Source organism: Macaca nemestrina, chromosome 11, assembly GCF_043159975.1.
Source record: "Macaca nemestrina isolate mMacNem1 chromosome 11, mMacNem.hap1, whole genome shotgun sequence".
NCBI lineage: Eukaryota > Metazoa > Chordata > Mammalia > Primates > Cercopithecidae > Macaca > Macaca nemestrina.
Window position 1 is genome coordinate 104,290,214 of NC_092135.1, and position 13,245 is coordinate 104,303,458.

General features: G+C 41.0%; 1 protein-coding gene across 5 annotated transcripts in view; it reads right to left on the reverse strand.

Annotated features, from left to right (window-relative positions):
- Positions 1–8,571, reverse strand: part of CMKLR2 (chemerin chemokine-like receptor 2) — a 48,508-nt gene extending 39,937 nt beyond the window's left edge. For 2 of the 5 annotated variants that reach the window (XM_011717949.2, XM_071073281.1), the window contains exons 1-2: positions 8,385–8,571; positions 3,541–3,659 (exon numbers count right to left, since the gene is read on the reverse strand). The gene's annotated coding sequence lies outside the window, so the exon portion shown is untranslated. Of the gene's footprint in view, positions 1–3,540; positions 3,660–7,875; positions 7,995–8,384 lie in introns of those variants that run through there. The other 3 variants (XM_011717951.2, XM_071073282.1, XM_011717950.2) reach the window with 2 other exon arrangements.
- Between the last annotated feature and the right edge of the window lie 4,674 nt (positions 8,572–13,245).

Below are 13,245 nucleotides of genomic sequence, written 5' to 3' on the forward strand. Positions count from 1 at the left end.
CTCACCTTCCCCATGAACTGTGAGCCTTCATACTTCAGTTCAAATCCAATCCCTTTCTTTTCTGAACTCTATATTCTCTAGGCACTACACAGTTTTAAAACTTCTTAGTTTATGAACTTAATTCTGTGTCCCAGGCAGCACAACTCAAAGCTTTCTGAGATTAACAAGTTACCATTAAAATCCCCTGTCTTCTCCCATCACACTAACTGAGGGTTCAGTCAATATTTGCTTGATTGACAATGACAAATACAGGTAGATTCTCTTAGTTAATGCTAAACACCTCTCTGACAGGGGAAAATATTAGACTTCCGAATAAGTAACCCAAATTTTACAGTTTCCATCTTCCTCTGCCTGACGATGAAGGTGAAAACTGAGAGTAAAACAAAAATATTACATCATCCAAAAAGCCCTAACATACCTTATTTATTTGCTTTGTTGAATTCTTTTTATCGCAAAACAAGTCTTTATTTGCACCTGTCCTGTAGAGAGTTGCTGTTTGCAATGTTTCACACACTCGATTTACATGGGCTAGCTGAGTTTGTTTGCTGAATAAAAGGCAACGAGACCAAGTTTGGGCAATTGGATCTCCCCTAGGTCAATTTGCTTCGCCCAGAGATAAACTTTTCTGTAGGCAAAGCCAGGTCCCATTCCTCACCCCTGCCCTTCTCCACTCCAATGAAGGGAGGATTGCGTAATTTCTAGCAAAAATTCGTGCCTGATTCATGTTATATTTTATTCCTATTGATGCCACTTTCTTTAACAATGAAGAACATTTTTCCACTTATTTGAGTCTCAGTAAAATAATCGGAACATAATAAGATCAAGTTCATGTTGAAAAATATGAAAACAGAGTCTGAATAGAAGATTTTTTTCACTAAATATTAAGTACCCATTGTATATGCTAGATAACCCATTATATAGATCACATTGAGTAACGACTTAATAAGAAGGGGTAAAAAAAAAACCCAAAAAGGAATTGGAGAGTTTTGGAAGGAATCTTGTCCATTTGATTTATTGTAAAGGAAAGGAAGCTGAGGTCCTGAGAGTTTACACTGCCTCATGCCATGAGACAAGTTAGAGGCAAAGCTCGGGACGACTCGGCAAAATCAAAATTACAAGTGTAAAGCTACTGTGCAGTTATAGATTTGAGGCATATTTGGAAATCGTCCAAGTTCAAGAGAGTGCTATGTTATTAATCTTGATTTAACTGGTTATCCCTTTTCTACCTTTTAATTTTCTACTACCAGTTTTTATTGTGGCATAGTGTCTATGATGAGGTAGTAGCCATACTGAAGTTAATGTCACCAAAGAAACCAGGTGAATTAGGACTGAGTATCACCACCAGATTTAAAAGTTTAACTTTGTGGTTTATATGGTAATTCATACCTGAAAAAAAATGGATGGTTATTTTTTTTCCCTAGAGACAGGGTCTCACTATATTACCCAGGCTGGACTCCATCTCTTGGGTTCAAGAGATCCTCCTGCCTCAGCCTCCTGAGTAGCTAGGACTCTAGCTGCACACCACTGCACCTGGCAATATTATAAAGTTTTAACGTTATAAAAATAATGTACCATTAGACTAAGTTTGGGGAAAAGGAATGGATATATTGCCTGAAGCAGTATAGAATACACAAGGGTGGCATAAAAACTATTTTGAGCAGAAGGGATTTGAGTTCTGAAATCTCTTATCTGCCTAAAAGCAGAGCCTTCCAAAAGAACTCAAGAAACCTTAACTTGCCATAGATTCCCTCCCTGGAAGCAATCAGGGAAGACTGACCCTTATCACCAGAGATGAGAAGTCTCTGCACCACACCTGAACAGATATTGTCACCAAAACTATCATATCACTGGTCTGTTCTCCTAAGGACCCATTTATGTTTCCAAAAAGTCATTTGTTTTCCCTAAGTGCCCTTCTCTTCCATTTCTCCTATTCTATTAAGATGGCATACATAAAACAAAACAAAAACAAAAAAACACATTAAAAAAAAAGAAAAAAAAAAAGATGGCATGTAAGCCCCAAATTCTAACTGCCCATCTGAGTCACTTGTTTTTTTTTGTTTGTTTTTTTTTTTTTTTTAGATAGGGTTAGGTTCTGGTTGCCCAGGCTGGAATGCAGTGGCACAATCATAGCTCACTCAGCAACCTCTGAGTCACATTTACTTGGGAACGCCCATATCTACATACATACAATTAAATTTTGTTTTCTCTTGCTAATCTTTCTTCTGTCAGTTTCATTTGCTGGTGCCTAATAACAAATCTAAGAGGGAACAGAAATTTTTTCTCCTTGACACATCTATAATCTCACCATCAGAGTAACACATGTCTTATCAGTTTTGCATATTCAATCTTTTCTACTTCATTTATTTTTACATGATTATAATTCTGGTTAACATGATCTGTTATTAAATATTTATCTCAGGGACATGACAATTAGCGGTCAAGTAACAGAAAATGTATGACCTTTTATAAACTAAGTGACTTAAATCAGATAAAATAACAAAATAGGCCATGAAAAACATAATAATCTAGTGTCTGGAAGACGTACAAATATGATGAGAATTATTCACTAAGAATAATTACTTGTAACTTGAGACCCAGGAAAGGTCCCTTGGCCTTTTTTGTTTTGTTTTGTTTAAACGAAAATACCATCGGATTCATGTAACAACAGGTTTGTGGATTCTTGAGTGAATGAGTCTGCCTTAAGTGAAAAAGGCAGTTTAAGAGCATTATTGCCAGTGAAAGTTCTGTTATCAAACTTTATTTGGTTTTCATTAGCTTTCTTCTGGAGGAAAAGATAAAAGGCAATTGGTGCTCACAGTTTCTGACTAGAAAAGGAACAACTGAATAGCTGAACTCTTCTCTCCCACAGTCTTCCCTGCATTTAGCCATCTACCCCCCTTGTTGGGAGAGCCCAGATACCAATTATTCTAACAAGAAATTGATAGCGAGATTCGACAAGGCAACAACAACAAAGAAATGGGAGAGCACAACAAATCACAAACCTTTCATCATACAAATGGGGAGCCAGTGGCAGGGAACCGCAATACAACTCAGTTTAGAACTTTTTTCCCACCTTGTAATCTAAAGAGGGCGATACCAGTTTTCCTCTCGGAGTACCAATTTTTTCTACTAGTTTCTCAACAGTGAGTCTTCCACAAATGATGTTTGACTATTTCTAGATCACAACTCCTTAAAAGCCAGATTTATGAGCTGTAATTATGTAGGTAAAAGCTGAGAAAATTACTGAAAGTTCTTCTTTGTCCGCCCACCCCAGCAACATGCTCATTTTCTCTCTTGCAGTGTTTTAGGATTAATCAGCAGCTGTAGCGAACCCTGAAGGATCGTCCCTAAACACTTTTGCCAAGACCAAAAATATGCATCTGCAGACAGAGCATTTTGTAAACGATCAGTAGTCCTTTTCCTTTTTTGCCAGCTGGTAGTTAGTCAAATACTGTTTTGTAAATAAATCATCTGCAGGAATCCTCATCAGGTCAGCTGTAAATGTGTCAGTTTCAGGAAAACAAACAGGACAGCACTTACCAGTTAATTTTCTGTGAGGAGAGAAGCTATTGTCATGCCTGGGTGTACCTTCCTGGTTCCAGAATGAAATGGAGGGTGGTGTTCAGAACGGCTGCATTCCTCATTCCACTTTTATCTGGCTTTTGAAATGACAGTGTAGAGAAGAATGATGTTGGGTTTTGAATGTGGTTCTTCCCTTCCCCCACCACCCTCCATAAAAATTCATCATGCAATCCTAGAGAAAAGTAAGCCATGAACATACTGTACAAATTAATTCTTTTGACCAGCATGTGTTGGTGTAACAAGTTTGTTTTTTGAATGGAAATCACTGCTACTAGCTGTTCTGCAGGCTGAAAATCAGTTATGGATGGGGGCACCCACCCCTCCTTTCTCTGGGTAGGCTTTTGCTTATGAAAAGTTAAGTTAAATTAGCAGAGATGGAATGTTCTTCAAATGCATGGTATAAGGCTCATCAGGAGATTTTACTTTCTGTGCTTCAGTGTGTCCTGATAGTGAAGAGATGGAATCACATATTGGTTAATTGTGAATTTTAACTTTTTTTTTTTTGAGTCAGAGTCTCGCTCTGTTGCCCAGGCTAGAGTGCAATGGCACAATCTCGGCTCACTGCAACCTCCGCCTCCCAGGTTCAAGTGATTCTCCTGCCTCAGCCTCCTGAGTAGCTGGGATTACAGGCACCCGCCACCATGCCCGGTTAATTTTTGTATTTTTGGTAGAGATGGGGTTTCACCATGTTGGCCCCGCTGGTCTTGAATTCCTGACCTCAGTTGATCCACCCACCTCAGTCTCCCAAAGTGCTGGGATTACAGGCATGAGCCACCATGTTGGCCTTAAAGATTTGATTTTTTTTTTTTTTTTTTTTTTGAGATGGAGTCTCGCTTTGTTGCCCAGGCTGGAGTGCAGTGGTGTGATCACAGCTCACTGCAACCTTCACCTCCCTTGTTCAAGGAATTCTCCACGTCAGCCTCCTAAGTAGCTGGGATTACAGGCATGCGCCACCATGCCCAGCTAATTTTTTTGTATTTTTAGTAGAGATGGGGTTTCACCATATTGGCCAGGCTGGTCTCGAACTCCTGACCTTGTGACCCACCCACCTCAGTCTCCCAAAGTGCCCGGCCTAAAGGTTTGATTTTTTTCCCTGGTCACCATCTACGGGCCTGGCAGATGTGGGCACATCTGTGTACCTGAGGCAGGACTTAGAATTCATAAATTCAAGGGATGAGAAGTATGGAGCTGGAAGGTAGGCACGCCTTGATGTGGCGAGCTTACCTCTGACAGCTAGTTATCTTTATTTTTTTATTTTATTTATTTATTATTATTATTATTATTTTTTGAGATGGAGTCTTACTCTGTTGCCCAGCATGGAGTGCAGTGGCACAGTCTCGGCTCACTGCAAGCTCCGCCTCCCGGGTTCATGCCATTCTCCTGCCTCAGCCTGCCGAGTTGCTGGGACTATAGGCGCCCGCCCCCATGCCTATATATATGTGTGTGTGTATATATATATATATTTTTTGTATTTTTGGTAGAGACGGGGTTTCACCATGTTAGCCAGGATGGTCTCAATCTCCTAACCTAGTGATCTTCCCGCCTCGGCCTCCCAAAGTGCTGGGATTACAGGCGTGAGACACTGAGCCCGGCTGCTATCTTTATTTTTGTATAGTCTAACTTCAGCTTAACCATGTGACACCTGAAAGTGCACATTGTTAGGCCGTGAAAGGTCAGCTGCCAGAGAAGCACAGGCTTTTGTTTTTGTCCACTGTTAAAGACCAAGTCTAGGAAATCTAAAGCAGGAATTCTCACGGTGGGGGTCGGAAAAAGTGGGGTGCACTTTTTCAAACTACAAATATCCCTCTGCTTTATGAGAATATATGCTCTTCCACACCTACCCGCAATCCCTTGATTCAATCTTGGCATATTTTTCAGTGTTTTGTGAGACTGGATGAATAGATGTGGTCAGTGAAGGGGGTACTTAGTAGAGCTCTGCTAGTTTCCATTCCTTTGCATTAGCAGTATTAGTATTTACTATAGTCTATACTATGTTCTGTAATCACACAAAATCACAATTTCATCTGTAAAAGCCATTATTGAGGAGAATCTCAGGAAGTTGTGGTTACTTTATGAGTTTATTTTTGGCTCTAGAGCAGGAACCATTGAGTAGCAAAGAATATAAAAAGCGACAAGAGAAATGCCATTGATCAAGGACTGTCCTATGTGCCAAGCGTAGTTTAAGCACAGTACACAATGAAACCCAGGAAAGTGTATGCGTTTTAATGTTTTAGCCACCACCTAAAACAATTAAAACACATGCTTGCTTAGCTTTGAAATTAGTCTAAGAAACAATAAATAAAAGGAATAATAAATAAAATATCTCTGCAAATGTGCCTTATAGTTTGATGTATGTTTGAAGAGCTTCCGTTAGACACCCTAAGGCATGACTTGCAGTTGATCTGTTATGCAAAAGAAGCTGAAGTGCTCAGGTGTACTAGAGATAAGCTACTTGCCACCTCGGAGCATTAAGGGTATAGTAGATACCAGCCAGGCTGTTTGGTGCATTGGTTAAGCTGGTGGGCCAGTTAATTGGAGATCTGTTAAGAGAGCCTTTCGTGTAAGTGGCAGAGTTGGGGTTTGGTTCCAGACGTTCTGACTTCAAATACCATTATCTTAAGAGACTTAATCATTGGGCTATCCATCTCCTTATTGGAAGAGATATTTACAGAATTGAGTGTATGAGAGGAAGGGATAGCAAAACTTCTGCCAGGTAGAAGGATTTCAGGACAGTTTTGCCACTTTTTAAAAAATCATTTGCAAATTTTCTGAAGGCTGTTATGGCTAGTATTTCAAGGGGTTTCTTTTTTTTTTTTTTTTTTTGAGACGGAGTCTCGCTGTGTCTCCCAGGCTGGAGTGCAGTGGCGTGATCTCGGCTCACTGCAAGCTCCGCCTCCCGGGTTCACGCCATTCTCCCGCCTCAGCCTCCCAAGTAGCTGAGACTACAGGCGCCCGCTACCACGCCCGGCTAGTTTTTTTTTTGTATTTTTAGTAGAGACGGGGTTTCACCATGTTAGCCAGGATAGTCTCGATCTCCTGACCTCGTGATCCACCCGCCTCGGCCTCCCAAAGTGCTGGGATTACAGGCTTGAGCCACCGCGCCCGGCCCAAGGGGTTTCTTTTTATAATATACTTTTGTATTTTTAAAAATAGAGACAGGAGCTGGGCGTGGTGGCTCACACCTGAAATCCTAGCACTTTGGGAGGTGGAGGTGGGTGGATCACCTGAGGTCTGGAGTTCGAGACCAGCCTGACCAATATGGTGAAACCCTGTCTCTACTAAAAATACAAAAATTAGCCAGAAGTGGTGGCGTGCGCCTGTAGTCCCCAGCTACTTGGGAGGCTGAGGCAGGAGAATCGCTTGAACCAGGAGGTGGAGGTTGCAGTGAGCCAAGATAGTGCCCACTGCTCTCCAGCCTGGGCGACACAGCAAGACTCCATCTCAAAATAAAAATAAAATTAGAGACAGGGTCTCACTGTATTGCTCAGGCAGGTCTTAAACTCCTGGGCTCAAGTAATCCTCCTGCCTCAGCCTCCCAAAGTGCTGGGAGTACAGGCATAGGGCACCATGCCTGGTCTTAATGGGTTTTTGACAGGAGAATGTGTGCAAGGAGGTCTATAGGGCCAACTGGGCTCAGAGATGGAAGATACACAATGCCACTATCATATTATTCTGGGGAATAGGATCTCCCATTTCATACAAATAGCATTTCTCCACTAATGCTTGAAATATCACTATTAGAAAACTGTTCTTTTGAAGATATTACATTGTAAAAGAGAAGATTCATATTAATCTAATGAAGATTTAATAGTGAGAAAGGGTTGGGCGATTTTAAGTAGGTTATCCCCTCCCCTCCCATCAACCCCACGAGAAAAATTGGGGTTGCTAACTTGGCCTTTCATCTTTTGATATCATTAAGGTTAGTATTATTCTTGCTCTTTCTTGTGTGATGCTAAAATAGCATATTTCCCCCAAACATCTAAAAACTCTGATGATAGAAATTTTAGAAATAGACATTTGGGAGAATATGATATCATCAGGTCATATTAATTTTTGTCAATTATCTTTTCTAACCTTTTTGCTGTTGTTTGAAAAAGAAATCTGGAACAAAAGCATTGGAAAAGAGATATACAAAAGGACACTTTCTTACAAAGAAGCTGATTAATGAGAAACAAAGACACTTCAGTTTTTTCCTCCCGTCATACAGGGTGATGACTATCTTGTGTAAATGCCTTTCTTAGGCCTGGCTCTTCAGGGTAGTCAGGAAGGAGATTAGACTTGGGGGGCCCTTACTTGGTTAAACTGTGAGGCTGGAGACACACAAAGCTTTTTCCAGAGGCTGAAATGGACTCACAGTGGCAGGCTCAGTAGCCCTGGGGGTCACAGCAAGGAACCATGGCAACCCAGCCATACAAGGAAGTTTTCATCCACTTAAAGCAGAGAATTCTTAAAGGCTTCTAAATGAGGACAAAGCCTCGTCTAGATTCTTGCTTCTAATTCTGTTTTGCTCCGTGTAGAAAGTGAGTCTTGAGGATACTTAGTGGGAAAGTCTGTGGAGGACTTAGTTCTCCATCTCTTCCACTAAGATTTCCGAAGTTCTCATTACCTGCAGAAATGCGGGGAACAACTTCTGTTTTATCTCTAATTTGAATAAACCTTACTTTTAATATGTCAAATGCAAATTCAAAAGAGATCCAGATACAAAGCATTTTTAGGTTGGTTTTCTTAACTACAATCTACTGGCTCAGACACATGGCATGCAGGCGGAGTGTGAAGCTTTGGGGGGCAAAGCAAGCACTCACCTCTCAGAAGTTGCCGGTGCCCGTGGCTGCTGCGGGAAAGCGCGTGACCAAAGTTTTCAGGGCTCTGGGCTCTGTCTGAATCCTTGTGGTTTAATGATTTCTCTGGGAGAACAGGTCACAGCTGCCCTGAGTCTAGGAAGTATTTCCTCTCTCTGCAACAAAGGGAGATACATAATCTTTTAAGTTATTGCCCTGGAAAAGGAAATGTGGTTTGCCAGTGGTTAAGTAAATCTGTTGTACATCAGTTAGTCAACAGCATCTGGGTGACACCATTGTTGGCCCTGATTTAAGAGAAAGGGCTGCTGTGGACATTCAGGTCACTCCCAATTACCTACTCTAATTATGCTACTTTTCTCATTAAACTGCAAATAATTGTGGCTATGATGTAAGCGTATCTGGAGTTTTCCAAAATGCCACATTTTAGGAAAGGAAAAGGATCAGATAAAACAGCATATTTTCTCAATCTCTTTAAACTTGTTCAGCTGCTACTTTTGCATTTTTCATTAGGAAATTGGTAGCCTGAGGGCTCACTGCAGCTGTGAATGTGTTTTGTTTGTGAAGCAGTGTTTTCTAGAGTTTGAATTAATTTCCAACCTTTAGAAGTCAGGAATCTTAGCCATCTAGATTATTGGCTCCTCATGAAAAAATCAGCAGATTTGGGTACACTGGACCCATGTCCCAACAAGGATACTGTTTGAGCTGCCTGCGTAGTGGCTTACTCCCAGTACCACCTGCCCGCTTTTGGCAGGGCATTGCATCCCGGCTCCATACCTTTCTCCTCTGTCCTCCTCACTCATGGACACTGTCTGGATCCTCCAGCAATTTGCACTTTCAATTTTTGTATCTCTTTCTAATTCTTTTCCTATTGAGTTTCTTCCATTTAGGAAAATTGAATATGCAGAATGGTAAGTCACTGGGTGCTTATTTTGATTGCATAAGGAACTTTAGATTTGTTCATTAAAAGAAAATGAATCTCCAATGTTTCCCTACTAAAACCTGAATGCATTATAAAGCATTATGAAATTAACAAAACCAACCATGCCGAGCTTAACTACAGAATGGAGGTATGATGAAAGGTCATGTAGTAGGAAGCAGTCCACCCAGGTGTAGGCAATAAAGGGACTACTGTCTGTAGGGAATTTAAAAAAGATAATAAAACCAACTAAAGCCCTTCTGCTGTTTGTTGGCACCATGTGCCAGCAATTCTCAACTCAATGATGAACTACTCCTCCCCTCAAGAGACCTCTTGTTGATTTTGGTTTAAGTTGTGAACAATTACTGTGATTATAATGAGCTGTAGTTTCATGAATATGTATAATCTACTCTTAAATAGAGAATGTATTTTACATAAAAAATAACTGTTCTTATTTTAATTTTTGTTACTTCTCTTTAATTGACAATGTATTTTACACTGAAGATAACTGAAACAACTCCCATTTAGAAAGATGCCCTGATGCTGTGTGTTGATTCAGATACGCTTTCTCTTGAGATTAAGTTGATAATGGTTCCAAAACATTGGCACAGCTTGTATTTTCCCATTGCGATCTACATGGGCCTGCATTCAAGCAATAGATTCAAAATACATAATGATAGCACAACCATGGCAAAATAAAGAAGCAGAAGTTGGCATTTCAACTTCTTTATTCCACATTCTCTCTTGGAAGTTTTAGTTTTTAAAAATTTTAAACAGTGAAACAAAAAGTGCTTCAAGGTGTACTATTTTTTTTCCCCTTTGGCAATTGTAAATTTTAGTCCATAGATGAAATTTTTGGCTGAATTTGGATATTTTTTACGTTAAATTTTTTTTTTTTTTGAGATGGAGTCTCACTCTGTCGCCCAGGCTGGAGTGCAGTGGAACGATCTCGGCTCAGTGCAACCTCTGTCTCCCGGGTTCAAGCGATTCTCCTGCCTCAGCCTCCCCAGTAGCTGGGATTACAGGCATGTACCACCACGCCCAGCTAATTTTTGTATTTTTAGTAGAGATGGGGTCTCGCCATGTTGGCCAGGCTGGTCTTGAACTCCTGATCTCCGGTGATTTGCCTGCCTTGGCCTCCCAAAGTGCTAGGATTACAGGCATGAGCCACAGTGCCTGGTCTAAAAATTATTTCAAAAAATGGTCCCTTTGGGAGCTGAGGCAGGAGGATCACTTGAGCCCAATAGTTCAAGACCAACCTTGGCAACATAATGAGACTCTGTCTCTACCAAAATAAAAAAAGCTGGGTATGGTGGCTTGTCCCTGTGGTCCCAGCTACTTGGGAGACTGAGGTGGAAGGATCACTTGACCCTGGGACTTTGAGACTGCAGTGAGGTGTGATTGTACCACTCCATTCTGGAGCCTGGGTGACAGAGCAAGACCTTGTCTCAAAAAAAAAAAACTTGAAAAAAAGAGGAAGGAAAAAGTTAAAAAAAAATTTTTTTTTTAAATATTCTATTTTAAAACTACAAACTGAATCAAGAAGTAAAGGCATATGGCAATGATGTGACTTAGTAGTTGCCTAAATTGTATCTTCTGCAGACATTTCAGTTTTTTAAAAATTTAGTTATTAATTGCTGGACAATTATTTGCATAAAATATTATTATGTCGTACTGTAACCAAGAGATCTATGGTCAAATTGTTAGTTAGATATAAAAACTGGGAGGAAATCATCGTCCATTTTTTCTTTTCTTGTACTGTGGCTATATATTACTCATTTATTTTTAATTTAGCTTCCTGGTATAATTATATATTATGAGGTTCAATTAAAAAAAATTCTGTGGTAGCTCATGCCTCAGTGTGGTAGCTTGCACCTGAAATCCCAGCACTTCGGGAGGCTGAGGCGGGAGGATTGCTTGAGTGCAGAAGTCCGAGACCAGCCAGAGCAACATAGTGAGACCCTGTCTGTAAAAGTCAGCGTGGGAGCACATGCCTGTAGTCCAAGCTACTTGGAGGCTGAGATGTGAGAATTACTGGAGCCCAGGAGGTTGAGGGTGCAGTGAACCACGATCGTGCCACTGTACTCCAGTCTGGGCAACAGAAGGAGACTCTAAAACAAACACACGAACAAAAAAACACCTCACCATCCGCAGTTTTTGTTTCATTTCATGATATTACTGAAATTATTCTGGTCATATTGAAAAAGGGGGTACTAAGAATTGATCTACTATAGTTGCCAGCCTAGATACACCACTGCAATGGTGCACAGAGACATCAAAGTAATGTAGGAGGAAAAAGTTCCTGTGTACCTTCTTAAATTTGGAAGCTGGGGCTTGCAAACTGAACTGACAAAAGACAGATTAACAGGAGAAAAGATTTATTTCACGAGCACACAGGGTCTTCACAGAAAAGAATTAAAAACCCAAAGAAGCGGTTTGGAGCTTACATGCCATTTTAACAAAGGGTGATAAATTGTAGAGAAGTGACTAGACAAAGGGAAGTGAGGTGGTTTGGGCTTCTAGGGGCAGTAAATTGTGGGCAGGTGACTAGGAAATGTATAGTAGACAAGGCTTGTTAAGTAAAGTTTGTTATGGAGGATGTGAGGGCGATCTGGTTGTGACATCTCTCACCCCATTGATTGCCAAGGTTGATTCAGCGGATCTGGATGGCTAGGTGGGTGTCCTCTTCCTCCCTCACCACCCCATGTGCATCCTCCCAAAGCTGCACGCTTGGTGGAAGAGGATGACCATCCCCGATAAAGAAGGACTGATCTTCGGTCAAGGGTATAAGAGTAACCGTGCTTCCCTGCTAGAACCTCCAAACAAGCTCCCAAGTTTGTTATGCAGACTCAATTCAGTGTCATCTCCAGTGATGATAGTCTGGTGGTTAAAAATTGTTTTCCTCGTGGCTCATGCCTGTAATCCCAGCACTTTGGGAGGCCGAGGCAGGCGGATCATGAGGTCAGGAGATCGAGACCTTCCTGGCTAACATGGTGAAACCCTGTTTCTACTAAAAATACAAAAAATTAGCCGGGTGCGGTGGCGGGCGCCTGTAGTCCCAGCTATTTGGGGGGCTGAGGCAGAAGAATGGCGTGAACCCAGGAGGCGGAGCTTGCAGTGAGTGGAGATCGCGCCACTGCACTCCAGCCTGGGTGACAGAGCAAGACTCCATTAAAAAAAAAAAAAAAAAAGTTATTCTTCTCTCCTGGTACTAGAGACAAACATATCTTTATAAATGGAAACTTGTGTTATCTGTACAAAGGGAAATTTATGCACTGGTTTTAGGCAGAAAGGAAGAGAGCAAAGGTTCTTCCTGTGTCCACTATTTCTTAATTGTCTTCAGCTTAAAATAAACCTTATACCAAGGTGATATATTTGGGGGTGGCATATTCTGATCCCCTTCACAAACTTATCAATGTATGTCCAGGTTCATTGGGTTTCTTCTGTTCTGTTGGAGCTCTCTGTACTGAATTTTTAGAAAATTTTCTTTCTAAAAAAAATTGTAGTAAAAAACACACAAAACTTACTGTTTTAACCATTTTTAAAAAGAGACAAGGTCTTGCTATTTTGCCTAGGTTGAAGTGCAGTGGCTACTCTCAGGTACTATCATAGTGCATTATAGTCTCAAACTTCTGGGCTCATGTGATCCTCTTGCCTTAGCCTTCTGGGTAACTGGGAATACGGATACACACCACAGTGCCTGACTTATCTTGACCACTTTTATTTTTATTTACTTATTATTATTATTATTATTATCATTATTATTTTGACAGGATCTCAGCCTGTCACCCAGGCTGGAGTGCAATGGCATGATCATGGCTCACTACAGCCTTTACCTCCTGGGCTTAAGTGATCCTGTCACATCAGACTCCCAAACTGCTGGGATTACAGTTGTAAGGCATGTGTCTGGACCTTAACCATTTTTTGGGAGCGGGTATGGGGATGGAG